The following is a 20,266-nucleotide window of genomic DNA, read 5'->3' on the forward strand; positions in this document are numbered from 1 at the left end:
CAAGCTGCGAGAAGCTAGGGCCATCCGTTGGGTGCACCACCCCGAATGGCTCGCCAGCCCGATAGTTGTCCCCAAGAAAGGAGGCAAGGAGCGTATATGTGTTGACTTCATGAGCCTCAACAAGGCTTGACCTTAGGACCTTTTTTGGCCGTCACACATCGCCGTGGCACGGGTCTCGCCGCCAACTACGCCCGCATGCCCTTCGGCCAGAGGAAGCCGGTGCCACCTTCCAAAGGCTGGCACTAATCATGTTCGAACCTCGCGAGCCCTCTGCCCCTCGCGAGCCCCCAGGCGCCGGGAGCCACTTGGCGCCTGAAAGGCGAGCTTCCGCGGTACACCTCATCAAGCGACTTGACAACACTGTATTGCCAGGTGACTTTTATTTGTTCGAAATGAGGGCACCCCACGGGCTGCACCAACCCCAAGCTAACCTATGTCAGACATGACAGCTGCATCACTTTTTGGTTGTGTGAGAATCTTGATTATGCTCGGATAAGTTTATGTTTCTTGCATAACTGTGTATCTGGTGCAATACAGCCTTGAGAGTGTCGCGCGCCCGCGACTCCTCTCTTGATCGTTCAATGAGCGGGGGTTGGGCACAACGTTTGTGCTCGGGTCTGTCCCTCTAGCGCCGCTAAATCCAAGTGATCGAGCTCTGGCTCGCGGGCCTGCCCCCGTGCACACCACCTCACCAAGATCCTTGGTGTCTTATCTCCTCACAGAACAGCCATGAGCGAGTTGGCGAGCAGGCGTCACTCCTTGTACCTCGAAATTTTTCAACATGCAGTTACCCCAGGAACCAGGCGCTCAGAAACCCCAGAAGTAGCATCTTGCATGCTGACCGACGGCCGCTCCTCTGGAAGGCCTCGCAAGACGAAGCCTTCGGGGGCCGAGCCTCAGGAGGCGCGCCCCGGGAACAACGTGGACTCCTCGTGAGACGTGTCTTGCTCAGCACGGCACTCTGCAAAAAGCTAAGTCCAACTTCTCCATGAGACGCGACTGTCATCGCTAAAGTTCCCTCTTCTCGTGACTTTAGTGAAGGTTGGTGCCTTTTTCTTCGCGCAAGCCGCTTGCACGTCAAAGGGGGGCTCCCGGGGCATCGTGTCTCAGGAGCCCTCACTAGCTTCCGGTGCTCCTCACCTCCTGGCCTTGTTCAGGCATCACGACCTGACATACCAGGGACGGCTGAGGCTCGCTCGGGGGCTGGGTCCTAACAACGTAGAGCACTTAGGCGAGCAAGAAAAAAGGGGGCAAGCCTCACGATGGGACATTAAGAGGGAACTCATATTTCAAACCACAAAAGCATTTGAACTAAAACATGGAAACCACCGTTTTCACCCCCCCCCCATGGGGCCTATGTCGATCCCATGCAGGAAAAAGGAGGAAATGAAGAAGGAAGCTTAAGGCGGGGTGCGACCATCCTCAGGACTCCAGCTCGGGAGCCGACCTCGCCCTAGTCAGAGTCTTCATCTTCACTCTTGATGCGGGGGGAGCAGTCACCGCTTTCACTCCCTCTGGAGGGGGCCGCATCGCTGTCGTTGTCGTCTTCGCTGGAGGAGCCGATGTAGTTGTCATCCTCGCTCTCCGTGCAGCACTTCAGGCGGCTGCCGGCGACCCCGAAGATCTTCACGAAGAGTGTGGCGGCCCCGTCATACTTGAACTGGAGGACATGGCCCCGTTTCAGGCCGCGGGCGAGGGCAAAGGACTTCCACCTGTCGGGTAGTTGGAGCGACATATGCCAACGGGTGGCTTATCATTGTGGGTGCCAATAAGACGTCACCGGTGCCTGGAAACGGGATGAGGCGAAGACATGCACGCCGGCGGATCTTACCCAGGTTTGGGGCTCTCCGAGGAGATAACACCCCTAGTCCTGCTCTGCGGGGTCTCCGCATGATCACTAGATCGGTAAAAGTAGCTACAATCGCTCCTAGAGCTGTGGGGTTCAAGGGAGAAGAAGAACAAGGCTAGCTCTCACTTCTCTCTCTCTATGGTGTGTGTGCTATGCTTAGAAGCCAACCCTTTGCATGGGCGCTCTGGGGGGTTTATATAGGCCTACCCCCCAGGGGTACAATGGTAATCCGGCTGGGTAATGGTCCCAGCCGTTAGTGCCTACGCTTGCCGGCTTCTCCGCCGGCTGTTGGGTCCCGCCGACTGGTGGGTCCCGCCGGCTGCCGGCTTCTTGGTCGACAGGCCGGCCCCACCGCCTAGGGTCTTGTCGGCGGCTGTTTACTGTAGCCTCGCCCTTGATGATGAGGGCTTCGTTGAGGTAAGCGTGGCTACAGTGGGCCGCCTCGGGGGCTCTCACTGTAGCCTTACCTCGTCTTGTCTTCTTAATGGGGCACATGCTTCGAGGAAGGGGGTAGCCGGCTTCTGGGGGCCGGCTACGCCCTTGGCCGACTAGGGGAGGCCGGGCCGCCTTCACGCCTCTCTCTGGCTGAAGGGGCCCGCCGCCCGTGGGCCGTACGGGAGTCTGTCATGGATGACGTTGAGGCTAGCATGGCTACAATGCCGAGCCAAACGGGAGACGGCCGTCCCGTACGGCCTCCTGTAGCCATGCCTGCCTCGGGCTTCGGGGGTAGTGGGCCGCACTGTGGCCACACCCCATCTTGTCACCGTTATGTGGGTGTAGCTTTGGTGGTTGTGGTCTCGGCCGGCTGCTTGGAGTCGGCGCTCTTCGAGGCCGGCTTCCTGGAGTCGGCCACCCCGCGGGTGTCCTGGGGGGGAGGTTGCTGAGGCTGGGCCGCCTCCCGTGAGTCGGCTTCGGGCTAGCCGGCCAGGGGAGGTGGTCCAATGCTTGGAGTGCTTGGAGGCCCAAAGGCCTGATAATTTTTCTGAAGAACCAGGGGTAGTCGGTTAGGCTACCCGTGGCCATTTACTCCGACAGTAGTCCCCGAAGCTGATTGGGCTTCGAGGTTGAGTAGGAGTTGAGAAGCTCGATCAGCTTCCCATCTTAACAAGCCGGCAGCTGGGAGCCGGCTTTGGTTAGGCGTGCCGCCTTGGTTGAAAACTTCCGGAGTCGGAGGGCGGGAGCTCACCAGTGCGTGCACCGGGCCGCGGGCCGGCCACTGGCCTTCTGCGAACCACGTGGCCCCTCTTGGCCGGAAAGCCTGCCAGCCCACGCGCGCGACGGGACGTCGCTGCAGGGCGGGGGCCCGCCACGTCCGCGCCCGGGCCCAGGCGCGGATTGTCTGCATCCCGAAACCGCCCGCACGCCTCATTGCGGCAGTTTCGGCTCGCCTTTATGCGCAATAATCGCGAGGCGTGGGGGGGTGGGTGCAGTTAATCCCACGTCTCCCCCCACGTCTGGCCTCCCCGGCCTTACTTCGCGAGGCTATAAGTAGGGGGAGAGGGAGAGCGGCAGGCTCTCGCACGCTCCTCCTCCTTCCACCATCTTCCTTCGCTCGCCGTTTCTTACGACTGCGCTTCGCCGCCGCGCTCTTCCACCACACGCTCCTCCGCCGCCGTGCTTGTTTTCGCCATGCCTCCCGCCGCGGAGCAGTATGGCGGGGATTGGGACGGCTCCAACGTCCACGATGACCACGTCGAGTTCCTCCTCAATACGCGGCGGCTGCCCCGCGCGGACAAGGTGGAGGTCCGGCTTGCGCCGGCGAGGGAAATTACGCCGGAGCCGCAGGAGGGCGAGCGGGTGGTCTTCCGCTCGCATTTCCTGCGCGGCATCGGCCTGCCAGCGAGCGCCTTCTTCCGCTCCTGGCTCGATTTCTACCAGCTCCAGCCGCACCACCTCACCCCAAACGCGGTGGTGCTGCTATCAGCCTTCGTCACCCTGTGCGAGGGCTACCTCGGCGTCCTCCCCACCCTCGAGCTCTGGGGGGAGTTCTTCCAGTCCAAGCTGGGCACGCGCATGCAAGGCGTGCCGGCTCAGACTGGCGCCTTCATCGCGTCGCGGAGGTCGGTCGCCGACAACCCCTTCCCCGTCATCCCGCTGATCCAATCGGTGAAGAAGTGGCAGAAGTCGTACTTCTACGTGCGGAACATCGCCCCACGGGGCGACTACATCAACCTGCCGGCTTACGTAGCCGGCCCACCGGCGGGCAGGCGGCCCCAGTGGTCCTTCCGGGCCGTGACTCTGACACCGGCTAGGTCCGCAGCCGTCGCCCGAGTGCGAGTGATGACCCAGTCGGAGGGCTTGACGGGGCCCGACCTTCTGGCCGCCTTCGTCACGCGCCGGGTTCTTCCCCTCCAGAGCCGTCCTCATCTGATCTGTCAGATGAGCGGCCAGCTCGATCCGAGCCGGATGTGCACCAAGGACATGCCGCACGCGGAGGTCGCCTATATGGTGAACTACCTCGCGAACTGCAAACTCTCCGAAGAGTGGCAGTTTGGCAAGGAGCCATACAGCCGAGCCAATCCACCGCCCACGGTATGCTCTGCTTGTTTCTTCTTTTTCACTTAACTCTGTTGCCGAGTTCCTCTTGGCCGACTCTAACTTAGTCGGCTTGTTTTTCGACAGAGCCCTCTCCTTCGGCCGGCCGGCGGGTCAGACACGGAGCGTCGATTCGTCCCTGACCGGACGGAACACGATCTGAAGGACCCCGACTTGGGGGCGGCCGGCATGGATGAGATCATCGAGCCGGGTGGTGGTCAAGCCGGCGGCGAAGCAGGCGGCTCCGGGCTCGGAGTCACCTTCGACGACTGGCCGGACGATGATGAGGCCGAAGTCGCCCCGCGCCGCCAGCCGGCATATGGACGCGGCGCGGGTTCCTCCGCTGCACCGCCTGCTCGGGGCGGAGGGCAAAAGCGTCGCGCCACCCAGGGTTTGTTCGGCAGTCGGACGAAGAAACCCAGGGGCGGGGCGGCAGCAACCAGGCGGGAGGAGGCGGCCGCGAAGGCGGCTCGCTTCCGCAAGACGGTGAAGCAACCGCAGACCGTGTCGGCGTAAGTTCAAAGTTTTTTGTATACTCTTTTTCTTTCTTTTCTTTGGTGGTTTCTGAACCCTTGTCTTTTTCTCCAAACGATCAGGGCTCCGTTGTCGCTTGAGCGGGCGGCCGCCGCCTCCGTCATCGAGTCGCCGAGGGGGTCTGGGAGCACCACTCGCCGCGTGGACCCCCGTGCCGACCTTCAGGAGGCGACAGAACGGAACGCGCGGGAGGCGCGGGCGGAGTGAGAGGCGCGAGAGGCAGAGGCACGGAAGGCGGCCGCCGCTCAGGCGGCGCGGGAGGAGGAGGCGGCGAAGGCGCTCGCTGACGCCGCTGCCAAGGCCCAAGCGGAGGCTGCAGCCGTGGCGGCGACGGAGGAGGTTTTGATGGTCACCCCGCTGCGCGTCATGGCGCCTGGGGACGTGGAGCCCTCGCCGGAGGGAGCCAGCGGCCACCAGCCAGGGCTGGGGAGAGACGACGACGTCATCATCCTGGAGAGGGCGCCGGTGCCGACCCCGCCAACTGGGGCGGCTCAAGGCGGCCGACCTGATCCGCCGCCTGCACGGTCGGCGGGGGGCGAGCCGGCCGCGAGGACTGAGATGGCGGTCCGGATGCCGTCGAGCCGGCGCGCGGGGAAGGCTGCGTCGGAGCCACAGAAGGCCGCGTCAGAGCCGCAGCCGGCCGTGGGCTCCAGCTCGTCGGCCCAGGATGCGGAGGCGGCCAGCACTACCTCGGGGTGGACGCCAGGCGGAGGGACGGCCGTGATGAACGTGGCCGCGCAGGACGTCCGGACCCGGCTCCAGGGCCAAGCTGCGGCGCTGAGGCAGTTCACCGACGAGTTCCTTGCGACGCGGGCGGCCATCTGGGTTAGTCTTCCCATCTTGCTTCTTCTTGATCTTGATTTCTTCTTGATCTTGATTTCTTCTTGATCTTGATTTCTTCCGTGGGGGCGCGTCAGCGCACCCACTGGGTGTAGTCCCTGAGTTCCGAGTCGGCTGCTGAGCAGGCAGCTTGGAACTTCTTAGTGGATTCGTCTTTGCTATTCTTGTTCTTACTTCGATCTTCTGTCTATCTTGCAGGACTACCACAATCTTCGTGTGGCCGCCTTCAACTCCCAGGCTCGGGAGCTGACCCAGAAGACCGCCGACCTTACTGAGAGCCAAGGTACGTGTTTTGTTCTTTATCTCATGTGGGGGCGCGTCATCGCACCCACTGGGTGTAGTCCCCGAGATTCGGGCCGACTGCTGAGCAGTCGGGTCGGATCTTCCTTGACGACTTCCTCTTACTGTTCTTTCTTTTTCTGCCGTCTTTGCAGCGTTGGGGGAGTCTCAGACTGCCCTTCGTGCCAAGGATGCCGAGCTCGCCGCCTTGGTGCAGGAACGCGACCGCCTGGCCAAGAGGTTGGCCGACCAGGAGGAAAGCCACAAGGCGGCTCTGAAGGCGGTGCAGGACCGCGAAGCCGCCCTCCAGGCCGAGTACGAAATGGAGGCGGCTGGCTGGGCTGAGGCCAGGCAAACTCTGATCTCTGGCTATGGCCAGATCGAAGATCTGGTTGACGTAAGCCGCCTACCTCTTCGTCCTTTCTTGCCATCTGCCACTTTTTGGCTCGTTTTCTGACTTGGTGCTCTTTTCTTCTTCTTTTTTGCGCAGAATATTTCCCTGGCTATTCTACCGCCGCCAACCAGACCATCGAGGCCCGCCGCCAGGCGCGGAGGCTGGCTGGCTTCGAGATTTCGCCAACCGCCGGCCGCTCGCTGGAGGAGCAGCTCTTGGCGATCCAGGCCCGCATCCAGCTGGCTCACCGACTGCTCCGCCGTCTTCAGCGTGCCGGGGCGCAAGTCTTGGCCGCCCTCTGGCCCGGCCAAGTGGTTCCTCGCACGCCCAGTCGGACTGCCGACTGGCTGGAGGTGGCAGTCGGCCACTTCGAAGCTTGGAAGGCCTCGGCGGCTCGCTCCGGCGCCAGGCGGGCGCTGGAGTTCGTCAAGGCCTGGTATCCCGGCCTGAGCCTGGATCAGCTGGCTACCTGGTGGCAGCAAGCCGACACGGAGCTGGAGCCGGCGCGGCCGGCTATCATCCGGCGGGCTTCGGCGATTGCCGACTACACCGACACCAGCGTCTTCGCCCCCGAGGTAGACGACAACGGTGTCGCCTAGCCAGAGGAGTGGTTCGGGCTGAACCCGGCAGACGGTGAAGACTCGGCGGAGGAGATCGACTCCAGCGACGAGGGTGAAGAAGAGGAGGAGGAGGGTGAAGACGCTGAGCCGGCTGGTGGAGCAGCCGGCCAGCCTCAGCCTGACCGCACCTCCAGCACCATGTCGCGCGCGAGTGCGTCGCCTGCCGTTGGTGGTGATCAAGTCGAGACCCGCTAGGCGGCCACTCCTTCAGCCGGCGAGGCTGCCTTCACCGACCAGCTCGGCCTCCGCACCGCGCCTTAGTATGCCATCTTTTGTTTTCCTGTCTTGTTACTTTTGGAACAATGTTTGGTTAAGTCTGCACAATTCCACCCACTGGGTGTATTCGAACTTATGTTTGTTGCCAGCCTGTTGGGGGCTTTATATGTATATATAACTTATGCATGCATTTGGCCTTTCCTTGTACTTTGCTTTTTATCCTTTTGCTGTTTCCTTTGCCGCCCTTCCTTGGTTGCCGCCTCCCCAGTCCAACAGTTGCTCTGCAATCTGTAGCTGGAGGAGTGCTTGGCCAATTGGGGGGGAGTACTCTAGCTTTGCTGGACTAAAGCTAAGTGTGGAGGAAGCCGGCCAGCCGGCTATTCTGACAGCCGGCAGGCATGTTTGGAGGCCATCTCTTTGCTATATAGGTTCGTTGTTCCATAGCCATTTTTCGTGTGGGCACCCTTTCTGCCTTGCCTCTTGCTAGTCGGACAGTCGGTTCTTCGAACTGTGACTTTCAACAAGAGAGGGCTTGGGAGCCGGCACACTACTTTTCTGGCTTCAGGCAGAACTTTTAATATAGCTCAAGGCGGCCAGTCCCCGGGCCAACTAGTCGAACCCGGTGCCAGACAAGAAATCAAATGTAATAATACATGCATGGATATGACACTTGTCATTCATAGATAAACAAAGGCAGTCCCCGAGTACTGTTCGGGGGGCCTGTTGGTTTGTACTTAATACAAAAAGGGTAGCATGATACATACTGCTTTCAACTGTAAAATCGTCTCAGGAGGTTTGTGTTCCATGGTCGCTCCGACTCCTTGCCGGAGTCGTCTCTCTTGCGTGCTCTTGGTTTTTGCGCGTCGATCAGGTAGTAGGAGTCGTTGCCTAGTGCCTTGCTGATGACGAAGGGGCCTTCCGAAGGGGCCAAGAGCTTGTGCTGGCCGGCTGTTCGCTGGATCAGCCGGAGCACAAGGTCGCCCTCTTGGAAGGATCTTGGCTTGACCTTGCGGTTGTAGTAGCGGCGCAGCCCTTGCTGGTAGATGGCGGACCGGCTGAGTGCTAACAGCCGGCCTTCTTCCAGTAGGTCGACGCTGTCTTCTCTTGCTTCCTTGGCCTCCTCCTCTGTGTACATGGTGATCCGAGGTGAGTCGAACTCGATGTCTATTGGGATGACAGCCTCGGCACCGTACACAAGGAAAAATGAAGTGAAGCCGGTTGACTTGTTGGGTGTAGTGCGCAGGCTCCAGAGGACAGCCGGCAGCTCATCGAGCCAGCAGCCGGCCGATCGCTCTAGTGGTACAACCAGTCGGGGCTTGATGCCGGAGAGGATGAGTCCATTTGCTCGCTTGACCTGGCCGTTTGACTGCGGGTGGGCAACGGATGCTAAGTCCAGTCGGATGCCCTGCGTCGCGCAGAAACGTGCCAGTGCTCCTTTGGCGAAGTTCGTGCCGTTGTCGGTGATGATGCTGTGCGGCACGCCGTAGCGAGTGGTGATGTCGGTGATGAATGTCACGGCAGTCGGCCCGTTCAGCTTCTTAATCGGCTTTGCTTCGATCCACTTTGTGAACTTGTCCACAGCGACCAATAGATGTGTCAAGCCGCCGCGGGCTGTCTTGAAAGGGCCCACCATGTCCAGTCCCCAGACGGCAAAAGGCCAGGTGAGGGGAATGGTCTTGAGTGCAGAAGCCGGCAGGTGTTGCTTGGAACTAAAAACTTGGCATCCTCTGCAGCTTTTGACTATTTCTTTTGCATCCTCCAAGGCAGTCGGCCAGAAGAAACCATGGCGGAAAGCCTTGGCCACAAGTGATCTTGAGGCTGCGTGGTGGCCGCATTCGCCTTGGTGGATGTCTTTGAGGATTGCCACTCCTTTTTCTGGCTCGACACAACGCTGGAAGACTCCAGTGACGCTGCGCTTCACAAGCTCTCTGTTGATTATTGTGTATGCTGCGGCTCATCGTTGCACCAGTCTTGCTGAGATCTCATCAGCCGGCAGCTCTCTGCTGACTAGGAACTTGAGGATGGGCTGGGCCCATGACGGAGCTGTGACTTCTTCTTCTGTTAATGTAGCCACCATGACTCGGGTGGGTGGGCTGGGTTGCGTGGAGTTGGAGTCGGCCACCGCTTCTTGTGTCGTTGCAGTCCCCGGGCCGACTGCTGTAGTCCCCGGGCCGGGTGCGACTACGGCAGTCCCCGGGCCAGTTGTCGAAGTCCCCGTACCGCCTGCGGGGTTTCTCCAGTCGGATCCGGCTGTATCTGGCGTAGGCGGTACGAAGATGGAATCCGACTCTGGAGACGGCTTGATGGACGGCTTGAGGAGGCGCTGGAGGGAGACGCCAGTCGGTATGGCTTGTCGGGTGGAGCCGATCCGTGCTAGAGCATCTGCTTGGTCGTTGTCGGCCCTTGGCACGTGAAGGAACTCGCACCCTTCGAAGTATCCGCTGATCTTCTGGACGAGGAATCGATAGCTCGCCATGTTCGCGTCCTTGGCGTCCCAATCGCCAGACGATTGCTGGACCACCAAGTCTGAGTCGCCGTAGCACAGGATCCGGCGTATGCCGAGTTCTTTGGCTAGCCGGAGCCCATGTACGAGCGCCTCGTACTCGGCCACGTTGTTGGAGGCGGCGAAGTGGATCTGCAACATGTACTTGAGCTTGTCGCCTTTGGGAGAGTTGAGGACGATGCCGGCTCCCAAGCCGGTGCGCATCTTGGACCCGTCAAAGTGCATGCGCCAATGGGTAGAGTCGGGAGCCAGCGGTAGGTACTGGGTCTCGGCCCAGTCGACGAGGAAGTCGGCCAATGCTTGCGACTTGATGGCGGTGCGGGGTTGGTAGAAGATTGTGTAGGGCGCCAATGCAATGGCCCATTTAGCCACCCGGCCGGATGCATCCCGGCTGCCGATGATCTCGGCGAGCGGGGCAGTGCACATGACCGTGATGGGGTGCTCTTGGAAGTAGGGCTTCAGTTTCTTGGCAGCGAAGTACACCCCATAGCACATCTTCTGATAGTGCGGGTAGTTTTGCTTTGAGCTGGATAGCACTTCGCTGAGATAGTACACCGGCCTCTGGACTAGCTGGGCTCGGCCTTCCTCCGGGCGCTGGACCACAACAACAGTGCTGACGACTCGGCTAGTCGCGGCGATGTAGAGGAGCATGGGCTCCTTCTCAGTCGGCGCCGCCAGGACAGGCGGAGTGGTCAGCATTTTCTTCAACTCATGGAAGGCTTGGTCGGCTTGGTCGTTCCACTCGAAGTGAGTGGACTTCTTCATGAGTCGGTACAGGGGGAGAGCCTTCTCTCCTAGTTGGCTGATAAAACGATTCAGGGAGGCTAAGCAGCCAGTGAACTTCTGCACATCTCGCAGTTTGGTGGGAATCTCCATCCTCTCGATGGCCTTGATCTTGACAGGGTTGCATTCGATGCCGCGTTCGGAGACCAGGAAGCCTAGCAGCTGGCCGGCTGGCACTCCGAACACGCACTTCTCGGGGTTGAGCTTGATTTCGAATCGGCGCAAGTTGGCGAATGTTTCTTTCAGGTCTTCCAGCAAGGTACTGCGCTTCTCTGTCTTCACCACAATGTCGTCTACATAGACGTGGGCATTTCTGCCGAGTTGTTTCAAGAGGCATTTCTGCATGCAACGCTGAAAAGTGGCACCGGCATTCCTCAAGCCGAATGTCATAGTCAGGTAGCAGAAAGCTCCAAAGGGTGTGATGAAGGCAGTCTTCAGGCGGTCAGCTGGGTCCAACTTGATCTGATGGTACCCTGAGTATGCATCCAGAAAACTTAACAGCTCGCATCCGGCTGTGGAGTCTATCACTTGGTCAATCCGTGGCAGAGCAAACGGATCCTTTGGGCAGGCCTTGTTCAGGCTGGTGTAGTCTATACACATACGCCACTTGTTATTCTTCTTTAGAACCAGAACTGGGTTGGCAAGCCATTCTGGAAAGAACACTTCCATGATAAAGCCAGCGGCAAGGAGCCGGGCTATCTCTTCTCCCACAATTCTTCGCTTCTCTTCAGACAGTCGGCGGAGGGGTTGCTTGACCGGCTTCGCGTCGGCTCGGACATGTAATTTGTGCTCGTCAAAATCCTTCGGGACACCCGGCATGTCCTTTGGGGACCATGCAAAGATGTCTCGATTCTCACGGAGGAAGTCGACGAGCTCGCCTTCCTATTTACTGTCCAAGTTCGCCCCAATGACAGCGAACCTCTCCGGGTTCTCCGGGTCCAGAGGTATCTTCTTTGTCTCTTTGGAAGGCTGGAAGGAGCCACAGCCGGCCATGGCCACAACCCGTTCCAACATCTTCTTCTCTTCTGCCACCACGAGGGACTCGGCCAGCCGGCTGCTGGCCATGGCGCACTCGATGGACTTCTTGTAATCGCCGGCTACCGTGATGATCCCCTTCGAGCTCGGCATCTTCATCTTCAGGTAGGCGTAGTGGGGCACAGCCATGAACTTGGCCAGAGCAGGTCGGCCAAGTAGTGCATGATAGGGGCTCTCCAAATCCACTACCTCGAACCAGATTGCTTCTCGGTGAAAATGATCTTTGTCTCCGAAGAGAACATCCATTTTAATCTTGCCGATTGGGGAGCAAGACAAGCCGGGGACGATACCATGGAAGACGGTGCGGCTCGGCCTGAGTTGCTTTGCTTTGATGTTCAGCTTCTCTATGGTATCGCGGTACAGTATGTTGATACTGCTTCCGCCATCTATCAGGACACGGGAGAATCGGGCAGCTCGCCTCTCCGTCGCGAGGGTGACATCCAAGACCATTGCATAGGAGCCAGGTGAAGGCATCACCTCTGGGTGGTCGGCCTGGCTCCAGCTGATTGGCTTTTCAGACCAGTGCATGAACTCGGGGGAGCTGGAGGCAACTGCATGACTTCTTGATGCTGCCGGCGTCGACTGCGCTTGTCGTCGGCTTGACTGGTGAAGACGACATAGGCGGCGTGCTCTTCGGGGAATTCGTCTTGGATGGCGCCGACTGCCGGCCGAGCCGCCGGCTGCTGGGGGGCTGGAGGCGGCGGGCCGGGAGGCGGAGGCGGCAGCATCCCCTCGCCCTTGGTGATGCGGGTGAGCCAATGGCATTTCCGAGTTGTGTGGTTGGACGGCTTCGCGCCGCTGTGGAATTTGCAGGGGGCATCAAGAGCCTGCTCGTAGGAGAAAGCCGGCTGCCAAGGCGGCCTGCCACCCTTCTTCTTGGGAGCGGGCCGTTCTTCGGGCTGCTCATCTTCAACGGTGGCCACCTGCCGACTGGAGGAAGTCGGCATGGGGGCCTTGCGCTTGTGGTCGTTCTGGTAGGGGCGCCGATTAGGGTCGCCAGCCGGCGTCTTAGGAGCCGGAGCAATCACCTTCCCCGAGGCGTCTACTCGGAGCTCGGTCTTCATTGAGGAGACGGCTGTGGCGTACTTGTCAGCGATGACCAGTATCTCGTCGAGGGTAGCCAGCTCGTCGCAGAGGAGTCGGTGCTTGAGGAGGGTGCCCTCTCGGCACCCGGCAGTGAAGTACTCGATGGCCTGGACCTCATGCACCCCCTCGCAGAAGTTGCGGAGCTTAGCCCACCGCGTGAGGTAGTCGCGGGTCGACTCGTTGGGCCCTTGGACGCAGAGGGAGAGCTGGCAAGGCTTGGGAGGCCGCTTGTAGGTGCTGGTGAAGTCGCGGACAAAGACTTCTGTGAAGTCCAGCCAACTGTTGATGCTGTAGGGCTTGAGGCTGTTGAGCCATGTGCGCGTCGTGCCTTGCAGCATGAGGGGAACGTACTTCACGGTGACGCGCCGGTTGCCGTTGGCTATGCTGACGGCCGTGGAGTAGTCGATGAGCCAATCTTCTGGCTTCACCGAGCCGTTGTACTTGGGCGTGTCTCTGGGGAGCAAGAACCCTTTGGGGAAGGGCTCGTCGCGGATGCGGGGGCCAAAGCATGGCGGGCCGACATCGTCTTCTTCTTCTAACGCCAAGGATCGAGCAAGGCGGTCGATCCTGTGGCGGGCGTCGTTCTCGCCGACTCCTTCTCGGCGGCCGAGTCGGTCGCCAAGAGTCGGGTGTGTGATAGGCGGCGGAGTGAGGCGTCTTTCTCTTCGAGGCGGGGGAGGAGGCAGATTTCCTTGATGCTCTACTGCTCGAGGGTGGCCCTCCGCGTCGCGCTCGATGGTGATGCGAGTCCGGCTGCGGCTGGCAGCCGGCTCCTTGTCTTTCTTCTGGCGTGTGCCACTCGCAGTCGGCGAGCGGGACGTCGCGGCGTGCTCCCGGCGCGGGGGATGACTATCAGCACGGGCGCCGGCTTCGTGCCGTTCTGCAGCCGCGTCGATCAGCTGCTGAATCCGTCTTGTCATGTAAGGGAGCTCATCGGCTCCCAGCCCATCGAGCTCTTCCGCAGCCGCCTGAGCGGCTCGCAGATTCTCAAGCGGGGTGGCGTAGACGGGGCGATCTGCCCCCAGCATGCTGGCGACGGCCGCGCCGCCCTTCTGGACGAAGCCGGCTCGGCTCGGGCCGCTAGGCGGCGGTGTACCAAAGGCGGCGCGGTCGACTTCGCGCTGGTGGGCCTCGGTGAGGCATCTCATGGAGGCTATCTTCTGGCCCTCCGTGACGAGGGCGAGGCGGCGTGCCTCCAGGGTCTCGGCGTCGGCATCGGCCGGGATGGGGACGGAGAGGTCGTGCATCGCCGCTTGCAGGGCGTCGTGGGCGTTCTCGCCCGAGTTGGCGACGTGGCTGATGACCAGAACTTCGATGACAGTGCTGCTGCCGCTGTCAGCTCGAGGGAGGGGATCGTCGAAGACCACCATGTCAGAGGGGTAGGCGTCGAGCGATGCTGTGTCGGAGTCGACAAGCATTGGGTCGGTGGAGCCGACCGACTCCACATCTGCAGCAGGCTCGCTGGAGACGTGAAGCTGGTCGAGGAGGCTGACGAGGCGGCTCTCGGGGTAGTCCCTGCCTGCGTCAGACGCAGGCTCGTTGGAGATGCGAGTCTCGCCGAGCAGATCGGCGAGGCAGCTCGCAGCGCAGGCGTCGTCGACGCCTTGCAGCGCGTCGAGGCAAACGCCATCGGGCGCAGCAGGCTGGCTGCGCTCGCGGGGGAGGAAGAGGGTTCCTGTCCAGAACAGGTCTCCGGACGACGATGCACCTGGCCCCACGGTGGGCGCCAAATGTCGGGTGGTTGGAGCGACATATGCCAACGGGTGGCTTATCATTGTGGGTGCCAATAAGACGTCGCCGGTGCCTGGAAACGGGATGAGGCGAAGACATGCACGCCGGCGGATCTTACCCAGGTTCGGGGCTCTCCGAGGAGATAACACCCCTAGTCCTACTCTGCGGGGTCTCCGCATGATCACTAGATCGGTAAAAGTAGCTACAATCGCTCCTAGAGCTGTGGGGTTCAAGGGAGAAGAAGAACAAGGCTAGCTCTCACTTCTCTCTCTCTATGGTGTGTGTGCTATGCTTAGAAGCCAACCCTTTGCATGGGTGCTCCAGGGGGTTTATATAGGCCTACCCCCCGGGGGTACAATGGTAATCCGGCTGGGCACTGGTCCCAGCCGTCAGTGTCTACGCTTGCCGGCTTCTCCGCCGGCTGTTGGGTCCCGCCGACTAGTGGGTCCTGCCGGCTGCCGGCTTCTTGGTCGACAGGCCGGCCCCACCGCCTAGGGTCTTGTCGGCGGCTGTTTATTGTAGCCTCGCCCTTGATGATGAGGGCTTCGTTGAGGTAAGCGTGGCTACAGTGGGCCGCCTCGGGGGCTCTCACTGTAGCCTTACCTCGTCTTGTCTTCTTAATGGGGCACATGCTTCGAGGAAGGGGGTAGCCGGCTTCTGGGGGCCAGCTACGCCCTTGGCCGACTAGGGGAGGCCGGGCCGCCTTCACGCCTCTCTCTGGCTGAAGGGGCCCGCCGCCCGTGGGCCGTACGGGAGTCTGTCGTGGATGACGTTGAGGCTAGCATGGCTACAGTGCCGAGCCGAACGGGAGACGGCCGTCCCGTACGGCCTCCTGTAGCCATGCCTGCCTCGGGCTTCGGGGGTAGTGGGCCGCACTGTGGCCACACCCCATCTTGTCACCGTTATGTGGGTGTAGCTTTGGTGGTTGTGGTCTCGGCCGGCTGCTTGGAGTCGGCGCTCTTCGAGGCCGGCTTCCTGGAGTCGGCCACCCCGCGGGTGTCCTGGGGGGGAGGTTGCTGAGGCTGGGCCGCCTCCCATGAGTCGGCTTCGGGCTAGCCGGCCAGGGGAGGTGGTCCAATGCTTGGAGTGCTTGGAGGCCCAAAGGCCTGATAATTTTTCTGAAGAACCAGGGGTAGCCGGTTAGGCTACCCGTGGCCATTTACTCCGACACCACCCCTGCCTCAAGAACATGAAGCCCGCCGCCACCCAGGAGGGGCCGTTGCAGCAGCCGTCTGCCTGCACCCACAGGCCCAACGGCACACGGTCTGCCATCGCCTCCGCGAAGGAGTCTGGAAGCCGGAGTCAAATGTAGGGCCAGCGGTGCATGTTCACGATGAACTCACAGGCCGCCTCAGCTGAGTGCCTCCTCGCCTGGGGAGGTAGGGTGGCCGCGCCGCCTCGGCCACCTCGGTCGCGGGTGCCTCACCCTCCGCGCTCGTGCCCGTGAATGACACCCCTCCCATGGCTGCTAGGACCGGCGCCGACAGCCGCCGGAGAGCTCCCACGACCGCAGGGTGGCACCCCGGGCACTGCAGCAGGGCGTGAGCGCAGCCGCTTCCCCTCGCCATCATCACGGAGGTCTTCTTGGATCGTGGAGCGGGAGGGAGGAGTCGAAGGAAGAAGATGGGCGGGGAAGTCCTTCCCCCTCGTCTTTATAGTGCTCGAGGAAGGAGCGGTTCCTGCCTCTTCGCCTTCGACAGGCACGGGGAGACGGATGCGAGCAAGAAGGCAATGATGGCTTCGCACCACGCGCGGGCAGGCTTTATGTTAGCCCAGGCAGTCACCGAGGCGTCGTGGGAGAAGTGGGGGCATCCCCCGTCCCATCGTGTGCCACACGTCGCACCTAGCCCGCAGGCGGTTAGTGCCCACGCCGTTTCGCCCCCTAATAGGCGAAGACATGCGTGCCGCGGGCCCGGGGGCTACTGTCAGGAACGTGGAACCCAGGGTATCCAGGCCGGTCTGCCTTCGGCCCAGGGTACCTTCTAGCTAAAGTTGACTCTTCTTCATTCCCTTTATTATCAATCTTAATTTTACTAAACAAGGAATCAATAGAAGAAACACCAATCATTTTAAGATCTTCGTCATTTTTATGAAAGCAATCACTAGAAAACGCCTTTTCTAAAAATTCTCTTTTAGCTCTAAGCATAGCGGTTCTTTTCTTACTTTCATCCATAGAAACATATAAAGCTTTAATTGATTCTTCAACCTTAGGCACAAAAATTTTCATCTTGAGATATTCTACATCATGAGAAATTCTATCAATGCTTCTAGACATATCATCAATCTTACTCAACTTTTCCACTATCGTAGTATTAAAATTCTTTTGAGCATTGATAAATTCTTTAATATTATTCTCAAGATTAGAGGTGTTCCTATTATTATTATTATTATAAGAAGGATTACCATAGGAATTACTATAATTATAAGAAGAATTTCCCGGAAAAGGTCTAGGATTAAAATTACCTCTATAAGCATTGTTATTAGAACTGTTTCGCGAAACAAAATTCACATCTATGGCATCACTATTTTGCTCAATCAAAGTAGACAAAGGCACATCATTAAGATCAATAGGAGCATTTTTATTAGCAACCAACTTCACAAGAGCATCAACTTTTTCACTCAAAGAATTTATTTCTTCTACCGAATTAACCTTTTTACTAGTACGAGCTCTTTCAGTATGCCATTGTGAATAATTTGCCATAATATTATCAAGCAATTTAGTAGCTTCACCCAAAGTAATTTCCATAAAAGTACCACCCGCGGCAGAATCTAAAAGATTTCTAGAAACAAAATTTAATCTCGCATAAATTTTTTGTATGATCATCCAAAGACTTAAACCATGAGTACGACAATTTCTTACCATCAATTTCATTCTTTCCCAAGATTGCGCAACATGTTCGTGCTCAAGTTGCTTAAAATTCATGATTTGTGTCCTAAGGGAAATAGTTTTCACGGGCGGAAAATATTTAGTAACAAAATCATCTTTGCACTTATCCCAAGAATCAATACTATTGCGAGGCAAAGAAAGAAAACCAAATTTTTGCACGATCTCGCAAACAAAACGGGAATAATTTCAACTTCACAATATCATTGTCCACATATTTTTTATTTTGCATATCGCATAATTCCACGAATGTGTTAAGATGGAACGCGGCATCCTCATTAGGAGTACCAGAAAATTGATCTTTCATGACAAGATTCAACAAAGCGGTGTTAATATCACAAGACTCCGCACTAGTGGCGAGAGGAGAAATCGGAGTGCTAATAAAATCATTGTTGTTGGTATTGGAGAAATCACACAACTTGGTGTTCTCTTGAGTCATTGTGACTAAGCAACAAGATTGCACTCAAAAACAGATCTGACGAGAAAACGGCGGATGAAAAAGAAGACGAATAAAACAACAAATTTTTGTGAAGTGGGGGAGAGGAGAACGAGAGGAAAATGGCAAACAATGTAAATTGCAAGGAGATGAGAATTGTGATTAGGAACCTGGTATATGTCGATGATGTCTTCCCGGCAGCGGCGCCAGAAATTCCTTTTGATTGCGGCTTGAGCAACGTCGGTATTTCCGCAAAGAGGAAGGGATGATGCAGCATAGCGACGGTAGGTATTTCCCTCAGTGATGAGACCAAGCTTATCGAACCAGTAGGAGAATCACACAATACTACGTAAATAGTACCTGCACACAAAGAAGAAATACTTGCAACCCGACGTGTTAAAGGGGTTGTCAATCCCTTTCGGGTAACGGTGCCAGAAATTGTCAAGTTGACGGGATAAAAATATGATAGATTGGATAAATAGATCTCGAATAAACGCAAAATAAAATAAAGGGCAGCAAGGTATGTTTGGGTTTCTGGATTAATAGATCTGAAAATAAAAGTGAATAAAATAGATCTCGAAGGCAAATATAATAAAGAAGAGACCCGGGGCCGTAGATTTCACTAGTGGTTTTTCTTGAGAAAAATAGCATACGGTGGGTAAACAAATTACTGTTGGGAAATTGATAGAACTTCAAATAATCATGACGATATCCAGGCAATGATCATTATATAGGCATCACGTCCAAGATTAGTAGACCAGCTCATGCCTGCATCTAATACTATTACTCAACACATCGACCGCTATCCAGCATGCATCTAGTGTATTAAGTTCATGGAGAAACGAAGTAATGCAATAAGAACGATGACATGATGTAGAAAATATCTATTTATGTAGAAATAGACCCCATCTTGTTATCCTTAAAGCAACAATACATACATGTCGGATCCCCTTCTGTCACTGGAATCAAGCACCGTAAGATCGAACCCATCACAAGGCACCTCTTCCCATGGCAAGAAAAATCAATCTAATTGGCCTAACTAAACCTAAGATTCGAAGAAGAAATACGAGGCTATAAGTAATCATGCATATAAGAGATCAAAAGACTCAAATAACTTTCATGGATAAAAACATAGATCTGATCATAAACTCAAAGTTCATCGGATCCCAACAAACACACCGCAAAAAAGAGTTACATCAAATAGATCTCCAAGAGACCATTGTATTGAGAATCAAAAGAGAGAGAGGAAGCCATCTAGCTACTAACTACGGACCCATAGGTCTACAATGAACTACTCACGCATCATCGGAGAGGCGCCAATGAGGTTGATGAACCCCTCCGTGATGGTGTCTAGATTGGATCTTGGTGGTTCTGTAACTTGTGGCGGCTGGAATTGATTTTCGTCGACTCCACTAGGGTTTCTGGAATATTGGCGTATTTATAGAGCAAAGAGGTGGTGCGGGAGGCCACCGAGGTGGGCACAACCCACCTGGGCACGCCTGGTCCCCCAGGCGCGCCCTGGTGGGTTGTGCTCCCCTCGGAGCCCCCCTCGGTACTTCTTTGGCCCAACAGGTGTCTTCTGGTCCAAAAAAATCGCCAAAAGTTTCGCTGCATTTCCACTCCGTTTGGTATTGATTTTCTATGAAGTAAAAAAACAAGCAAAAAACAACAACTGGCACTGGGCACTATGTCAATAGATTAGTCCCAAAAAATGATATAAAGTTTCTATAGGATGATTGTAAAACATCAAAGAAGGATAATATAACTGCATGGAACAATCAAAAATTATAGATACGTTGGAGGCGTATCACGCGCGGCGACGAACGGCGACAGAGGCCGTGCCAGCACTACTAGGAAAACCTTGCAGATGGAGGGTTAACTGTAGCGAGGGTTATTACATGGCACTACTACTAATTTGCAGCAGCGCGTGGTGGCCGTGCGCGCTACAGGTACAACAATAGCAGTAGCTTAGGCTCGGCAACAAGCGTTGCTTGTAGGTGGTCCACATCGTGCCAATAGGGATGCCTATAGTAACAACACGACCCATGAAACCCCCTCTACTGCTAAGTAGATAGCAGTAGCGCATGGTCCCAGCACCGTGCTGCAACTACGGTTGCACTGTGCTAGTTGGTGGGCCCCATCTTAGCAGTAGTGCGTGCCCGATGCCACGTGCTACTACTAAGTCAACCTTATCCCTCTCCCGCGCCCGTCCACTTTCTCACTCCTCACTAACTCCCTCTGCCTCTTCGTCCTCCCGTCATCGCTGTCGCATTACTGCCGGCGTCCTCCCGCCGGCGTCGTCGCATTGTCGTCGTCGTCCTCCCTCCTTCCTCGGTAAGCTACCATCGTCCTCCCACCGCCCTTCTCCCGCCTCCTCTGGCATCTCTCCTCTCCCTCCTCCGGCCGCCATCCTCCCTCCTCCCCTCTCTCCTTTCTCCTCCGTCCTCGGCCAGCCGCCCTCCTTCTCTCTCCTCCCTCCTCCGGCCACCATCCTCCCTCCTGTCTCCACCTCCTATTTACTCCCTCCTCCTCCTCCCACTT

The sequence above is a fragment of the Triticum aestivum genome, chromosome 4D, assembly GCF_018294505.1.
Source record: "Triticum aestivum cultivar Chinese Spring chromosome 4D, IWGSC CS RefSeq v2.1, whole genome shotgun sequence".
In the NCBI taxonomy this organism is placed as follows: Eukaryota; Viridiplantae; Streptophyta; class Magnoliopsida; order Poales; family Poaceae; genus Triticum; species Triticum aestivum.